Source organism: Clarias gariepinus, chromosome 2 (assembly GCF_024256425.1).
Source record: "Clarias gariepinus isolate MV-2021 ecotype Netherlands chromosome 2, CGAR_prim_01v2, whole genome shotgun sequence".
Taxonomy (NCBI): Eukaryota; Metazoa; Chordata; class Actinopteri; order Siluriformes; family Clariidae; genus Clarias; species Clarias gariepinus.
The window spans coordinates 51,030,205-51,044,573 of NC_071101.1; positions in this window are offsets into that span (position 1 = coordinate 51,030,205).

Below are 14,369 nucleotides of genomic sequence, written 5' to 3' on the forward strand. Positions count from 1 at the left end.
ATATAATACGCAAATGCTAAATAGAACCATTGTCCATAATGATTTCAGACTTTTGGACAATCCTACGATAAAAATTTAAAATAAAATAAATAATGAAGTGGTATTTGGCAGTGAGGAGAACTCCAAAACTCAATGCTGCAGAGAAAAATTACTCTCCTTAAAATTACTCTGACACGTACACCTTTTTCACCACAAGTTAAGAGACACACATGCTCTCTTGGAGTTTTTGGATAAAGGCATGTGTGATGCACTTTTTTACTAATGCAACTTTTAATAGTAATGTAACCGCAGGCATTCTGTTTTGATTTGTTCTGCAATTGTCTTGATTGTATAAGCCTAAAGGAAAGTAAGCATACTGCAACACAATAAATCGTAAATCAGGAGTTTGCTAAACATTATTGTGAACCAAAGGTCACAGCGCATAACACTTTAGGATCTTTGGTATAAAATGCCAATCTCTTCTACTGATGTTGTTGGCATCAGTATTCCTATTCTTTTAGCTCTCAGTGCTTCTTTTTAAATCCTTATTCATGGCATTTTTCTCTTCTGCCTTTCCTTTTCACTACTTGCCTCTGGTTTGAGTTGCATCTTGTATTTCAGATAGCCATTCATTTATAACCACCATCATAGAGTAGAGTAAGGCATTTAAACAAATGCTTTAGTTCAGTTTCCCCATCATTTTCTATCTGATTCTTATTGACCACTAATGAAAAATTCCCATTACCATCCACAAAATGTATTTATTTTGCTTCCAGTGGTAGTCACACTGAGTATTATGAGCTGACCTTCTATAACTTCTCTATTAGCTAGAGTTGGTAACTCCTTAAAGTGGAAATAAAAGACCGGGAAGGGTGGGGTAAAAATCTTTTTATGTTACATTGAGGATTGCTGGATCTCAGAAGTATTTAAGGAAAAGCATCAACATGACCATCGACATCTCATTTAAATTACATGATTGGTCAAATTAAAAGTGGGAACTGTAGTTTAAATAAAATATATTAGGTTGATCTCCAGTCATATTTACTTCTAATTAGTTAATTGACTTTGTATCCCATTTTAGATTAAATTTCTCTTTTATTTGCCTGGGCGGTTCCTAATTAAATGTTAATACTTGAGTTTTTGTGACATTAAGGTTTTTAATCAGATATGGCCACATTCCCCATAAACACTCACACTTGAAACCAAGACTAAAAGAACTGAACAGTTTCAGAGGGTTAGCGCCTGTTATCGCGGGACAGGAATCACCTATAGTATACGTCACTGCTTATATTTTTGCTGTAGTTTCATTTCGTTTTACGTGATTTTATGTGCTGTTTGTGTGTGCGCAAGAGAGAGAGAGACTTTTTGACTTTTTACAATCCTTTATTTTACAATTTTTTTTATATAAAAATAATGGTTGATTAAAAATGAGAAAATAAATAAATAAATAAATAAGTTATTTTTTAGACATTGTAGTTATTCTTTGAAACATACACTCATCTAAAGGATTATTAGGAACACCATACTAATACGGTGTGTGACCCCCTTTCGCTTTTAGAACTGCCTTAATTCTAAGTGGCATTGATTCCAAAAGGTGCTGAAAGAATTCTTTAGAAATGTTGGCCCATATTGATAGGATAGCATCTTGCAGTTGATGACGATTTGTGGGATGCACATCCAGGGCACGAAGCTCCCGTTCCACCACATCCCAAAGATGCTCTATTGGGTTGAGATCTGGTGACTATGAGGGCCATTTTAGGACAGTGAACTCATTGTCATGTTCAAGAAACCAATTTGAAATGATTTGAGCTTTGTGACATGGTGCATTGAAAGTAGCCATCAGCCATCAGAGGATGGGAACATGGTGGTCATAAAGGGATGGACATGGTCAGAAACAATGCTCAGGTAGCCCGTGGCATTTAAACGATGCCCAATTGGCACTAAGGGGCCTAAAGTGTGCCAAGAAAACATCCCCCACACCATTACACCACCACCGCCAGCCTGCAAAGTGGTAACAAGGCATGATGGATCCATGTTTTTCTGTTTACCCCAAATTTTTACTCTCCCATTTGAATGTCTCAACAGAAATCAAGATTCATCAGACCAGGTAACATTTTTCCAGTCCTCAACTGTCCAATTTTGGTATGCTTGTGCAAATTGTATCCTCTTTTTCCTGTTTGTAGTGGAGATGAGTGGTACCCATTGGGGTCTTCTGCTGTTGTAGCCCAACCGCCTCAAGGTTGTGCGTGTTGTGGCTTCACAAATGCTTTGCTTCATACTTCGGTTGTAACGAGTGGTTATGTCAGTCAAAGTTAATAGCGGAGCAGCTATGCTCATATCTACATAGAAATATCATACATGAACTGTATCAGTCAGGATTTACCCCAGAAAATGGATCCCGCGACTGTGAAAATGCCCTTCATTACCTGTAGGGGGCAGTCGTGTTTCAGTCTGAAGTATTGTGTGTCTACTGAAGCCGAAAATGTGTTCTCTCTCTTATGCGGCGATTGATAGCAAGCAACATGTGCATGGTTTCTAAAATTGACATTGTTACCGTTTTTAATCCCTGGAATGCGATTTTTCTTATCATAACATGCATGTTTTTAATTGCTCTACAATGTTTTAATTTTAAATTTTATTAAAAAAATTAATAAATAAACCAAATTAAAATATTCCATTTGTATTTACCCTTGTAAAATAGCATAAAAAAATTATGGGTTGTGTATCGAGCGATTAAAAACAATACAAGACATATTCTGATAAAGAAACGTTCTATCTCTTCTATTCCAGTGATTAAAAAACGGCTCACCAGCCGTGCCTAATTCCGTCATGTCATGTGTCCTCCTCTTTAATTTACTACGTAGTCTAAATCAGCGCTCAGCAGCACGCAAAAAGTTTTCCAGAGTGCACCGGCAGAAGTAGACTAATGATTATAAATGCGTCGGGAAAACAGCAAGCAGACTGACTCTGACCATTTTAAAAAATGTTTGCGTTAATTTTCTGACGCGCTCAAGTTCACCAAAAACAATACAGAACAGTGCACCTTATTTGCTTTTAAACATTTACAAAATCATAAAGTTTTTTTGTTATTGTTAGTGCGCTTAAATAAAAGTTGAGTCTTATAAAGGCTATGTAGTCTTATATAGGGGGAGTGGTGGCTCAGTGTGTTAAAGCTCTGAGTTACGGATCGGAAGATCTGCGGTTCGAGCCCCAGCTCTGCCAGGTTGCCGCTGTTGGGCCCTTGAGCAAGGCCCTTAACCCTGTCTGCTCCAGGGGCGCCGTAAAAATGGCTGACCCTGCGCTCTGACCCCTGCCTACTAACAAGAAGCTGGGATATGTGAAGAATAAAGAATTTCACTGTGCAGTAATGTATGTGTGACGAATAAAGGCTTAACTTAGTTTTATTATATAGTTTTTGCACATTAATCAGAGTCCTCATCTGTTACATTTTTGAGGACAATATGTTTTTTAGCCTGTCAAGGCGTGCGCCCAAATTAATATCACTCCTCGCTTACTAGTTAGGCACGGCTAGTGAGCTATCCTTGCTAATAATCCCGGGCTTGCACTCAGCGCTATAAAATATTCAGGGTCTGTCCGCTGCCCACCACTCACCAGGCCGTGCCTGCATGCCAACCAAACCTGCACATGCACATTCCTTCCTTTCCATCCTTACTTCTATAACCCTTTCCTTCCTATTTTTTTTTCGTAAGACCTCGCCTCAAGTCCGTGCTACATGGTGCCGCCTGTGCGATTAGGGTCGAACCCGTTACACGGCCCAAATGTAGTCAACAATATATATTTTTTAAGTTTTATTTTTGTTGTCATGTTATTTGGAAGTGAACAAAATAGTAATAGCTAAAATAATAAAATTAATAGTTAAAATATTAACAAGGGGAATGTTTGATGTAATGTAGGCATTATAAGATTTGTATTGAAAACTTCTAACTAAAAAATGGCAGCTGGCACGCCTAAATAGATGCAGGTTAATTTAATAGTCTAAATTAAAATTCTCCTCTTAAATTTCCTACAGTCTAATCAGCGTTCAACCGCACCAAAACGTTTTCCCGAGCGCGGAGGAATTTTGTTGTACTAAATAATATTTATGCAGTATAATCAGGGCCTCTTATTTCTATTAATCCTGGGTTGTTGTTCTGTTAGTGTCACTGTGTGTGCTTTACAATGCCAGACAACATTTAAATACAAATTATTCACCCTCCCCAGGTGTGAATCAGCTGTTCTCACCTATACATTCAGAGAAACTGAAATGCACTTCTCCCCATTTTGAAAACCTCTTGAATCTGAGGCTCTTCTGGAGTGATTTAAATTTGTGTAATTTTAATCTTTTGGATTCTAGATTCTAAAGTTGACATTGTTACCGTTTTTAATCCTTGGAATGGAAGAAATCGAGATTTTCCGTATGATAGCATAAATTGCATTGTTTTTAATCACTCTATACACAATAATATTCTTTGGTATTTTTATTTTAAAAATAAAAACGGGTATGGGGCTATCTTGGTTTATTAATCCTCGTGCCTGGCTTAGGTTTAGTATTCAGTTTAGTATTATTTTATTTGGGGTTAAGTGACTGATGTGCCTAACATTTTTTAGCAGAGCCTCTGTTTCACTAAATAATCCTTGACTTTTCATGAGTATGTAAGACCTCTTGACACCTCTCTCTCTCTCACACACACACACACACACACACACACAGCAGACCAAATCGTCATTAGCATGTCCCTCCCCCAAACAGCGCAGCCATTTACTTTCTTTCTATTTACTTACATCTGAACTGAGTCGTTTACATAAGTCACTGATCAATAGCTCATTATATCAATTTATTCATACAGATGTTCCTGTTTTACATGAAATTTACAGGTTTGTTACAGAATGATTGACTCTGACAGAGCCACCAGAACAGTGGCAGCTGGAACACCTAAAACACATGCAGGATTTTTTATAATTTAAATAAAAATGCTTTTCTAAACATGGGCTATTGTTATGTACTTACAATATTTGGTAATTTAATTTAAATGGGGTTTGGGCTCCGGGATGTTGAGCATCGTGATCCTTAACTTTACTTTCTGTGACGGCGTGCGCCTGTGATGGGTGTGCGCCCAAATCTACTATCGCTACTCGCTCACAAAGGGACGGAGCCGCCTATCCACGCCGGCTGGCGATAATTAACATTAATAAGATTGCGGGCTTATAGAGTTACTGCATTATGTTTCAAGACATCCTTAATTGACATTTTTCTCCTAATTATATGTCCACAAATACTTTGACAACTTACTGACACTTATCAACACAAACTCTCTGTGCATGCACACACAATCTCTCCGCGCAAAAACAATGCGAGTAGCCTATATACAGTACTGTACATGTATTTGTCTTTGGTGCATTTCTGGCAAAGAATGTCTGCATTTTTATTGATAAATCGCGCATGATTAGCAGCCTTTTGATCAAAACGCTGCCTTTTGTAAAGTGGAAGTACCCGCCGCGGGTTTCCGCACAGCGATGAACAGCTTTATTTATAAAATATGTTGGCATATTCACGAATCAGGACATTCGCATAGTTAACACTATCAGATTATAAGTTAGCCTACTATCAGATAATTAAATTAATTTAATTTAAGACCATTTAAACCGAGGCAATGCCATCTCTTAAATTGTTTTGTCCCTGTTAAGACATTACAAAAACCACTAAAATTGTGTTTTTGTAGATTTAGAGAAAGCGTATGACAGGGTGCCAAGAGAGGAGCTGTGGTATTGTATGAGATGGTCTGGAGTGGCAGAGAAGTATGTAAGAGTGGTGCAGGACATGTATGAAAGCTGTAAGACAGTGGTGAGATGTGCTGTAGGTGTGACAGAAGAGTTCAAGGTGAAGGTGGGTCTGCATCAAGGATCGGCTCTAAGCCCCTTTTTGTTTGCTCTGGTGATGGACAGGATGACAGATGAGGTAACACAGGAGTCTCCATGGACTATGATGTTTGCAGATGACATTCTGCTTTGTAGCGAGAGCAGGGAACAGGTAAATGAAAATTTGGACAGGTGGAGGTATGCTCTGGAAAGCAGAGGAATAAAGGTTAGACGCAGCAAGACAGAATACATGTGTGTAAATGAGAGGGACCCAAGAGGATCGGTGAGACTACAGGGAGCAGAGGTAAAGAAGGTGCAGGATTTTAAGTACTTAGGGTCAACGGTCCAGAGCAATGGAGAGTGTTCAAAGGAGGTGAAGAGGCGGGTACAAGCAGGTTGGAATGGGTGGAGAAAAGTGTCAGGTGTGTTGTGCAATAAAAGAGTATCAGCGAGAATGAAAGGAAAGGTGTACAGGACAGTGGTGAGACCAGCAATGCTCTATGGCTTAGAGACAGTGGCGCTGAAGAAAAGACAGGAGGCAGAGTTGGAGGTAGCAGAGCTGAAGATGTTGAAGTTCTCTTTGGGAGTGACAAGAATGGATAGGATCAAGAATGAGTTCATCAGAGGGACAACCCACATTGAATGTTTTGGAGATAAAGTCAGAGAGACCAGATTGAGGTGGTTTGGACATGTTCAGAGGAGAGATGGTGAATATATCGGTAGAAGGATGCTGAGGTTGGAACTGCCAGGCAGGAGGTCTAGAGAAAAGACCAAAGAGGAGATTTATGGATGCAGTCAGAGAGGATATGAAGTTAGTTGGTGTGAGAGAAGAGGATGCAGAGGATAGGGTTAGATTGAGGCAAATGATTCGCTGTGGCGACCCCTGAAAGGGAACAGCCGAAAGACAAAGAAGACTAAAAACCTATTATGAATTTCAAAGCACGAATTTGGGCATCATAATGAAAATAATATGAAGCACATATACACTCACTCATCATGAAAGATCTATTGTAAAACAAAATAAAAATCATGTTTGCTTTAGCAGTGTTCACCCACGTCGTTACATACAAATCCACAAATACTTTTTATAAATGATATATTTGTTCATTCATGTCTTCTGATGATGGCAACACATCTTTACGTTTTAAATAAGATATGTTGGCATATTCACGAATCAGAACATTCGTATAGTCAACAGTATCAGATAGCCTACTATTAGAAAATTTTATTTTTTCATTTAAACCGAGGCATTGCCATGTCTTTTATTGTTTTGTCCCTTTTAAGACATTACAAAAACTATACAGTCTAAGAAACTTAGTATGAATTTCAAAGCACGAATTTGGGCATCTCATTTCATCCTTATGAAAATAATATGAAACACATATACACACATTCATCATGAAAGATCTACTGTAAAACAAAAAAAAGTCATGTTGGCTTCAGCATTGGAAACAATATTGTTTTAGGCTAACTAATTACAGTATACACAATTAATTGTTGTACTTGGTCAGGCTTTTAGATAAAGTCCTTCCATGCGCCATTTGGCGGATATTCAGCGAAGCACAAAACATTTATTTAAATTCCCAAATGTTGCTCGCTGCAAGTCGCGGCATGCCGCGCGCCAAATTGCGGCATTTTGCGGGAAAACAAGCGCACTCCTAATGGCGACATCTGTAAATGCATCTTCTGGGCAACATAATCTGTAAGCATGGTATTAGTTTTCACTGTTATTGAATGTTTTTGATTGTTTTGGTATTTATTTTTAATTTTTATTAGTATTGGTATTTCACGGGGAGCAAATGAAGTGAAGATAAGGTAGGTGTGATGGGCTCGTATCTTCTGATTCTAGTGAGAACTCTCGCTGCTGCATTCTGGACTAACTGAAGCTTGTTTATGCATCTAGTTGAACAACCAGACAGTAAGGCGTTACAATAGTCCAACCTAGAGGTGATAAAAGCATGAACTAGTTTTTTACTGCATCGTTTAGCGACAGTATATTTCTTATCTTGGCAATATTTCTGATGTGAAAGAATGCTATCCTGGTAAGATTATCTACATGTGCTTTAAATGAAGGGCTGTAATCTATAATCACACCGAGGTCTCTTAATGTTGCACTAGATAGAACAGAAAGGTCATCTAAAGTTACAGTGTGATCTAAAATCTTGCTTCTAGCTGCATGTGGTCCCATGACTACTGTCCTATCAGGATTAAGCAGAAAGAAGTTATGTAGCATTCAGTCCTTTTACACATTGCTCAACTTCAGCATGAACAGGGCTCCCAAAGAGAGAGAGCAATCAATTGATCACATTCCAGAGCTCCTCTCCCAGCAGGCATGTCGCTATCTCAATAATCTGATCTGATCCGCAATCATAAAGGAGCGTCTGCAAAACGAAGCTGCAGGAAACTTCACAAGGCATAAGACCAGATGCTTTGAAGTAAACCCCAAAACCAAGGGTGTAAATCAACGAATCGGTAAACAAGGCAGACAGTTTTACAGCTTTACCCAAGTTTGGGTAACGATGGTGAACATGGGAACGTTGGTGAACACGGGAACATTGGTGAACACGGGAAATTGGTAGCATGAACAAAGCTCATGCAAAATTACTTTATAAAAGATTTTTAAAAATCTAACTGGATGGGCCTCACATGACAGCCGAAACACCGGGCTAAGTTAACATCTACTACTGCAACCTACAACATCTTTCATGCAGCTCGGGCTTCCGCCCCTGCAGGCGCTACGCCGCCACCACTGCTGGCGTCATCCGCTCTTCAAGAACTTTCAACGAGACTTCGTGCCAGAAATCCTGCAACAAAAAAACCCTCAGGAGAAGTTCCAGAGCGCAGCTATCGGTAACCAGGCAACCAACGCCTCACCAAAGGGCTTTGTTTTGTTTTGTTTGCTCCAAGTTGATTTAGTTAGGCTTATATTTTGTTAATAAAACTGTTCCTTAATTTAATATTTCTCAATAATTTTGTATAATTAGTTATAGTGTCGTCATCGTCCCCCAACCAACAAAATAAAATATTTGACCACACCAACTCCCACACCATATAACCTAGAGCTTCACTGCAGAAATGCATGTGTCCCATCTGAAACCTGTAGTTGCTGATTCCTTGGCCATGGACAATCCACCCAATTCATCACATAAACCAATGCTCATTGATAGGTCAACCAGTACACCTGATCAAATAATTTTGAATTTAAGAAGAAATGAAGTTAAGATTTAGTACTTAATTAAATAGGAGGGATATGGACTTGAGAAAAATTAATGGATTCCTGCGCATCGGATCCAGGTCATTGTCAAGAATATCATGCACAATATCAAGAACGCCCAGCTTCCCACGCCAGAGGATGCTCTAGAGAGAACTTAGCTCCCAGAGGTAGCTCTTTCACTGCTTCCATCAACAAGAAACTTCATGCAGCTCACAAACATGCAGGGTATGGACTACAGCTCCCAACAACATTCTTTTCATTCTTTTCTCTGTTCAGGATACCCTGATTACTAACTTGCAACACGTTTGTTCAGTCAAACATCATCAAATTAACACTAAAAGCGCCACGCCAGTGTCACTTACTTTTAACGCTGTTCAGCGGTCATTTGACCGCCTATTATTTTGAACGGTTTATTTATAAACCGTAGAAAATCTATTAAAATGTGTAAAATATACAGTATAATGAGTGTAATCCCGTACAACCAATAACATTGCTACCGTATTTTTTATGGTAAATTTCTGGCAAACACAGCTGCCATTTTTTCACCGTAAAATTTACCGTTAATTTTTTTACAGAGCAGATATTTTTCTGATTTTTAAACTCTATCAACAAAGGTTTAGTAAAATATAAACTGATGCTTCATGATATTAGTAACAAATACCTTCTCTGAGAGTTTCCTTTTTATAAATTATATTTTATAATTTATAACCTTTGGGGTCAGGGGTAGCTCAGTGGTTAAGGCATTGGACTACGGTTCGGAAGATCCCAGTTTCAAACCCCACAACCACCAAGTTGCCCTTAACTGCTCAGATGTGTAATGAGATAAAAATGTAAGTCGCTCTGGATAAGAGCGTCTGCCAAATGAATAAATGTAAATAAATAGAGTATATCATAAATTTTACTGCAATAAACCATATTTTCATATGTTTTTAACTGTTAAATTTAAGGTCTTAACCTGTAAAACTAATTACAGGTTTTCACTGTAAATTCTACGGTTATCCCAAGTTTTGTGAAATACGGTTTTATTCTGTAGCATTTATACGGTATTTTACTGTTAAAATTACGATTTTTTTTTACAGTGCAATAAACCTTACAAGTTTGGTATAAAATTCTGGGTGGCCGCTGATGTTGAAACAAAATACATGTTGAACACAATTCCCTATCTAGGGAAAGACGACAGTAGGGCAGCTGGTCAGCGGCTATCAGACACCGTTGTAATGCGTATTGTGGAGCCCTTCCTGGGGAAAGGAAGAAATATAACAACAGACAATTTCTTCACCTCGTTGGCACTTAAAAACAATCTTTTGGCGAATAAAACCACCATTGTTGGCACAATAAATAAAATCAGACGAGAAATGCCCTCTTGTACACAGGCATCTGAACGATATTCGACCAGGTTGTTGAAGGCTGGAAAGGCCACGCTCAGGATTTACCAGGCAAAACGAAAGAAAAATGTATGCGTTCTGAGCACAATGCATTAGGCAGTGTCAATTGAGAATGGCGAAAAGAAACTGCCTAAAACAATTTCCTACTACAAAAGCACTAAAGTTGCCGTTGATGTTATGGATAAAATGGCACGGCTGTATTCAGTAAAGGGAGGCACCTGGCACTGCCCTGTGGCTGTGTTTTACAATATCCTAGAACTGGTGGCAATTAATGCACATATTCTATATAAACAGTGCATGAATATGACCATAAGCAGGAGTAGATTTATTCTGGAGTTGGTAAAGGAGCTATGTGCGCACTAAAAAACAGCAAAGGCAGCAGGGGCAATGGCAATGGCATGCAAGCGACCTTTACCTGAAACTCCTTCTCCACCTGCGAAAAGGAGGCAGTGTCAAATTGGCAGTTGTGCAAGGAACAAAATCTCTTATATCTGCCAGACCTGTAAGCGGCTTGCCTGTGGCAAATGCACCAAAGCTATCCTTAGAATTTTAATAAAGCAATGCAAGCATCATGAAAATCAAGTCGGCAGATGTTCAGGGAACAAAACTTATGGCATCTTCTAGAAATCTAAACTAAGTGAATTGTAAGCCTTTAAATGGTGATAAAAATACTTGCAAAACAATAGCATACATTGGAAGGGAACTTCAAAAGTCAGTGATTGATGGCACGGTCGTTTGGAGGAGGTTGTGATCACACCTTTTGTTCTATGCTATCGGTCAAATATCTCTCCATTTGAAATGGAAGCACAAAATGGAGGGGCATCATGCAAGGGATTTTAGCATCTCGACGCACAGTATACTAAGCTGTTAATAAAGTAGACACTGTTTGTTTTTTAATTTTGAAATCTTTTTCATGTTTACCTTGTAGTGTACAATGTATATTTATTTTTTTATGAATTACTGTAAATAAACCACAAACCACATATGCCGTTGATTTACCAGAAAGGACTTTTCAGTTTTTTGTCTGCTAAACTAAACTTTAGGGTCAAGTAATAGCGATTTTATTTGAAAAGTATTATACTGTATAGACGTTTCTTTTTTTGCTGAGTATATATATTATATATATATATATATATATATATATATATACACTCAGCAAAAAAAGAAACTTTCCTTTTTCAGGACTGTGTATTTCAACAATAATGTTGTAAAAATCCAAATAACTTTACAGATCTTTATTGTAAAGGGTTTAAACAATGTTTTCCATGCATGTTCAATTAACCATAATCAATCAATTAACATGCACCTGTGGAATGGTCGTTAAGACCTTAACAGCTTACAGAAAGTAGGCATTTTCTGTATTTTCTGCATTTTTCATCACAGTTCTAAAAACGCAGGACACTAAAGAGACTTGTCTACTGACTGTGAAAAACACCCGAAGAAAGATGCCCAGTGTCCCTGCTCATCTGCGTGAACGTGCATTAGGCATGCCGCAGGGAGGCATAAGGACCGCTGATGTGGCTAGTGATAAATCGCCACGTCCGCACTGTGAGACGCCTAAAACGGTGCTACGGGGAGACGGGAAGGACGGCTGATCATCTTCGCGGTGAAAGACCACGTGTAACAACACCTGCACAGGATGGGTACATCCGAATATCACACCCGCGTGACAGGTACAGGATGGCCACGACAACTGCCCGAGTCACACCAGGAACACACAATCCCTCCATCAGACTGTCTGCAATAGGCAGTCCATGAGGAGGAGATGCACTGCAGTACTTCAAGCAGCTGGTAGCCACACCAGATACTGACTGGTACTTTTGATTTTGAGCCTCCCTTCATTTAGGGACACATTGGGAAACATTTTTAGTTTATGTCTTATGGTGTTGACACTTTTAGTGTTCATACAAATATTTACACATTAAGTTTACTTGAAAGTAAAAACAGTTGAAAGTCAGAGGACGTTTCGAATGTACCGATCCTGCGCAGGTGTTGTTACACGTGGTCCTTCACTGCGAGAATGATCAGCTGTCCTTCCTGTCTCCCTGTAGCGCTGTCTTAGGCGTCTCAAAGTGCAGACCCCTCCTGAGGATATAAAGCTTTATTATTGTGTTTGAATAAATCAGATCTACTACAGCAGATAATAAACTATGCTATGTCATAACCGAAGCAAAGACCACGATTATGCCTCATTTCGTTCAGTGTTGCTAGGCAACGTACCACGCGCCTAATCGGCGGGAACGTGGTTCACTTGGCCGCGGTGTATTATAAACCTGCGGAATGTTTCACTGTTTATGCTCACATAAGAATCATGTAATTAAAGCGAGGGAAATGTGGAAGTGATGTGTGGACACTCAATTAGAACTAAATCAAAGATTTCGGTAACCACACTGAGTGTACACTAAACAGCTGAACAACTTCACTTTTCCATTTACCTCTGAAAAATAAGCTGTATTTTATTTGTTTATATTTAGAATTTTTATAAAAGTACAAGAAGTACGTGCGCGCGCGCACACACACACACCTCCTCTGAGCACGCGGTAAACATCCAATCACCGTCGGTATGCAAATGAGTCAAGACGTAGCCTAACGTGGTGTCGTGTCAGATTTCAGCGGTCAAGGAGTGGAAAGACTTTGCAGCAGTTGCAGCGTTTTTTCAGTTACAACAAGCACAGCGATGAGTCCACGTTGTTTCACTGTTTATGACATAGTGACACTAAACAGCTGAATAACTTCACTTTTCCGTTTACCTCTAAGAAAAAGAGCTGTATTTTGTTTATATTCAGAGTAACACCTTCCAACCACCTCTCATAGTCTATTGTTAGTTTTAGTGATTTGGCAGAAACTAATTATCACTACATAAGTACCCTAACACCATTGATCATGAGTTTCAGCTGAAACTAATTCTATACATGTAACAGAAAATGTAGACACAGATGCATGCTCTCTCTCTCTCTCTCTCTCATGTGTGTGTGTGTGTGTGTTTATAATGGAGGCCGGCTCTATTCAGGGGCAAGAGGGGGCAGCGCAGTAACATATATGTGTGTGTGTGTGTGTGTGTGTTTATAATGGAGGCCGGCTCTATTCAGGGGCAAGAGGGGGCAGCGCAGTAACAAATGAAGGTAACAGTGTGGTCTGTATCCACAGTCAGCGGTCACGGAGTAAAAAGACTTTGAAGCAGTTTATATATTAATCTAAGCTTGAACTTATCAACATTGTTTCGTTCAGATTCCGCTTCAGTGTGTTTCTTAAACTTTTCCCACCTTTTTGTGTCAATCAAACACGTATTATATATATATATATATATATATATATATATATATATATATATATATATATATATATATATATCTTCTTCTTTGTCTTTCGGCTGTTCCCTTTCAGGGGTCGCCACAGCGAATCATCTGCCTCCATCTAACCCTATCCTCTGCATCCTCTTCTCTCACACCAACTAACTTCATGTTCTCTCTCACTGCATCCATAAATCTCTTCTTTGGTCTTCCTCTAGACCTCCTGCCTGGCAGTTCCAACCTCAGCATCCTTCTACAGATATATTCACCATCTCTCCTCTGAACATGTCCAAACCACCTCAATCTGGCCTCTCTGACTTTATCTCCAAAACATCTAACGTGGGTTGTCCCTCTGATAAACTCATTCTTAATCCTATCCATCCTTGTCACTCCCAAAGAGAACCTCAACATCTCAAAAGATACTCTTTTATCGCACAACACACCTGACACTTTTCTCCACCCATTCCAACCTGCCTGTACCCGCCTCTTCACCTCCTTTCCACACTCTCCGTTGCTCTGGACCGTTGACCCCAAGTACTTAAAATCCTGCACCTTCTTTACCTCTGCTCCCTGTAGCCTCACCGATCCTCCTGGGTCCCTCTCATTTACACACATGTATTCCATCTTGCTGCGGCTAACCTTCAT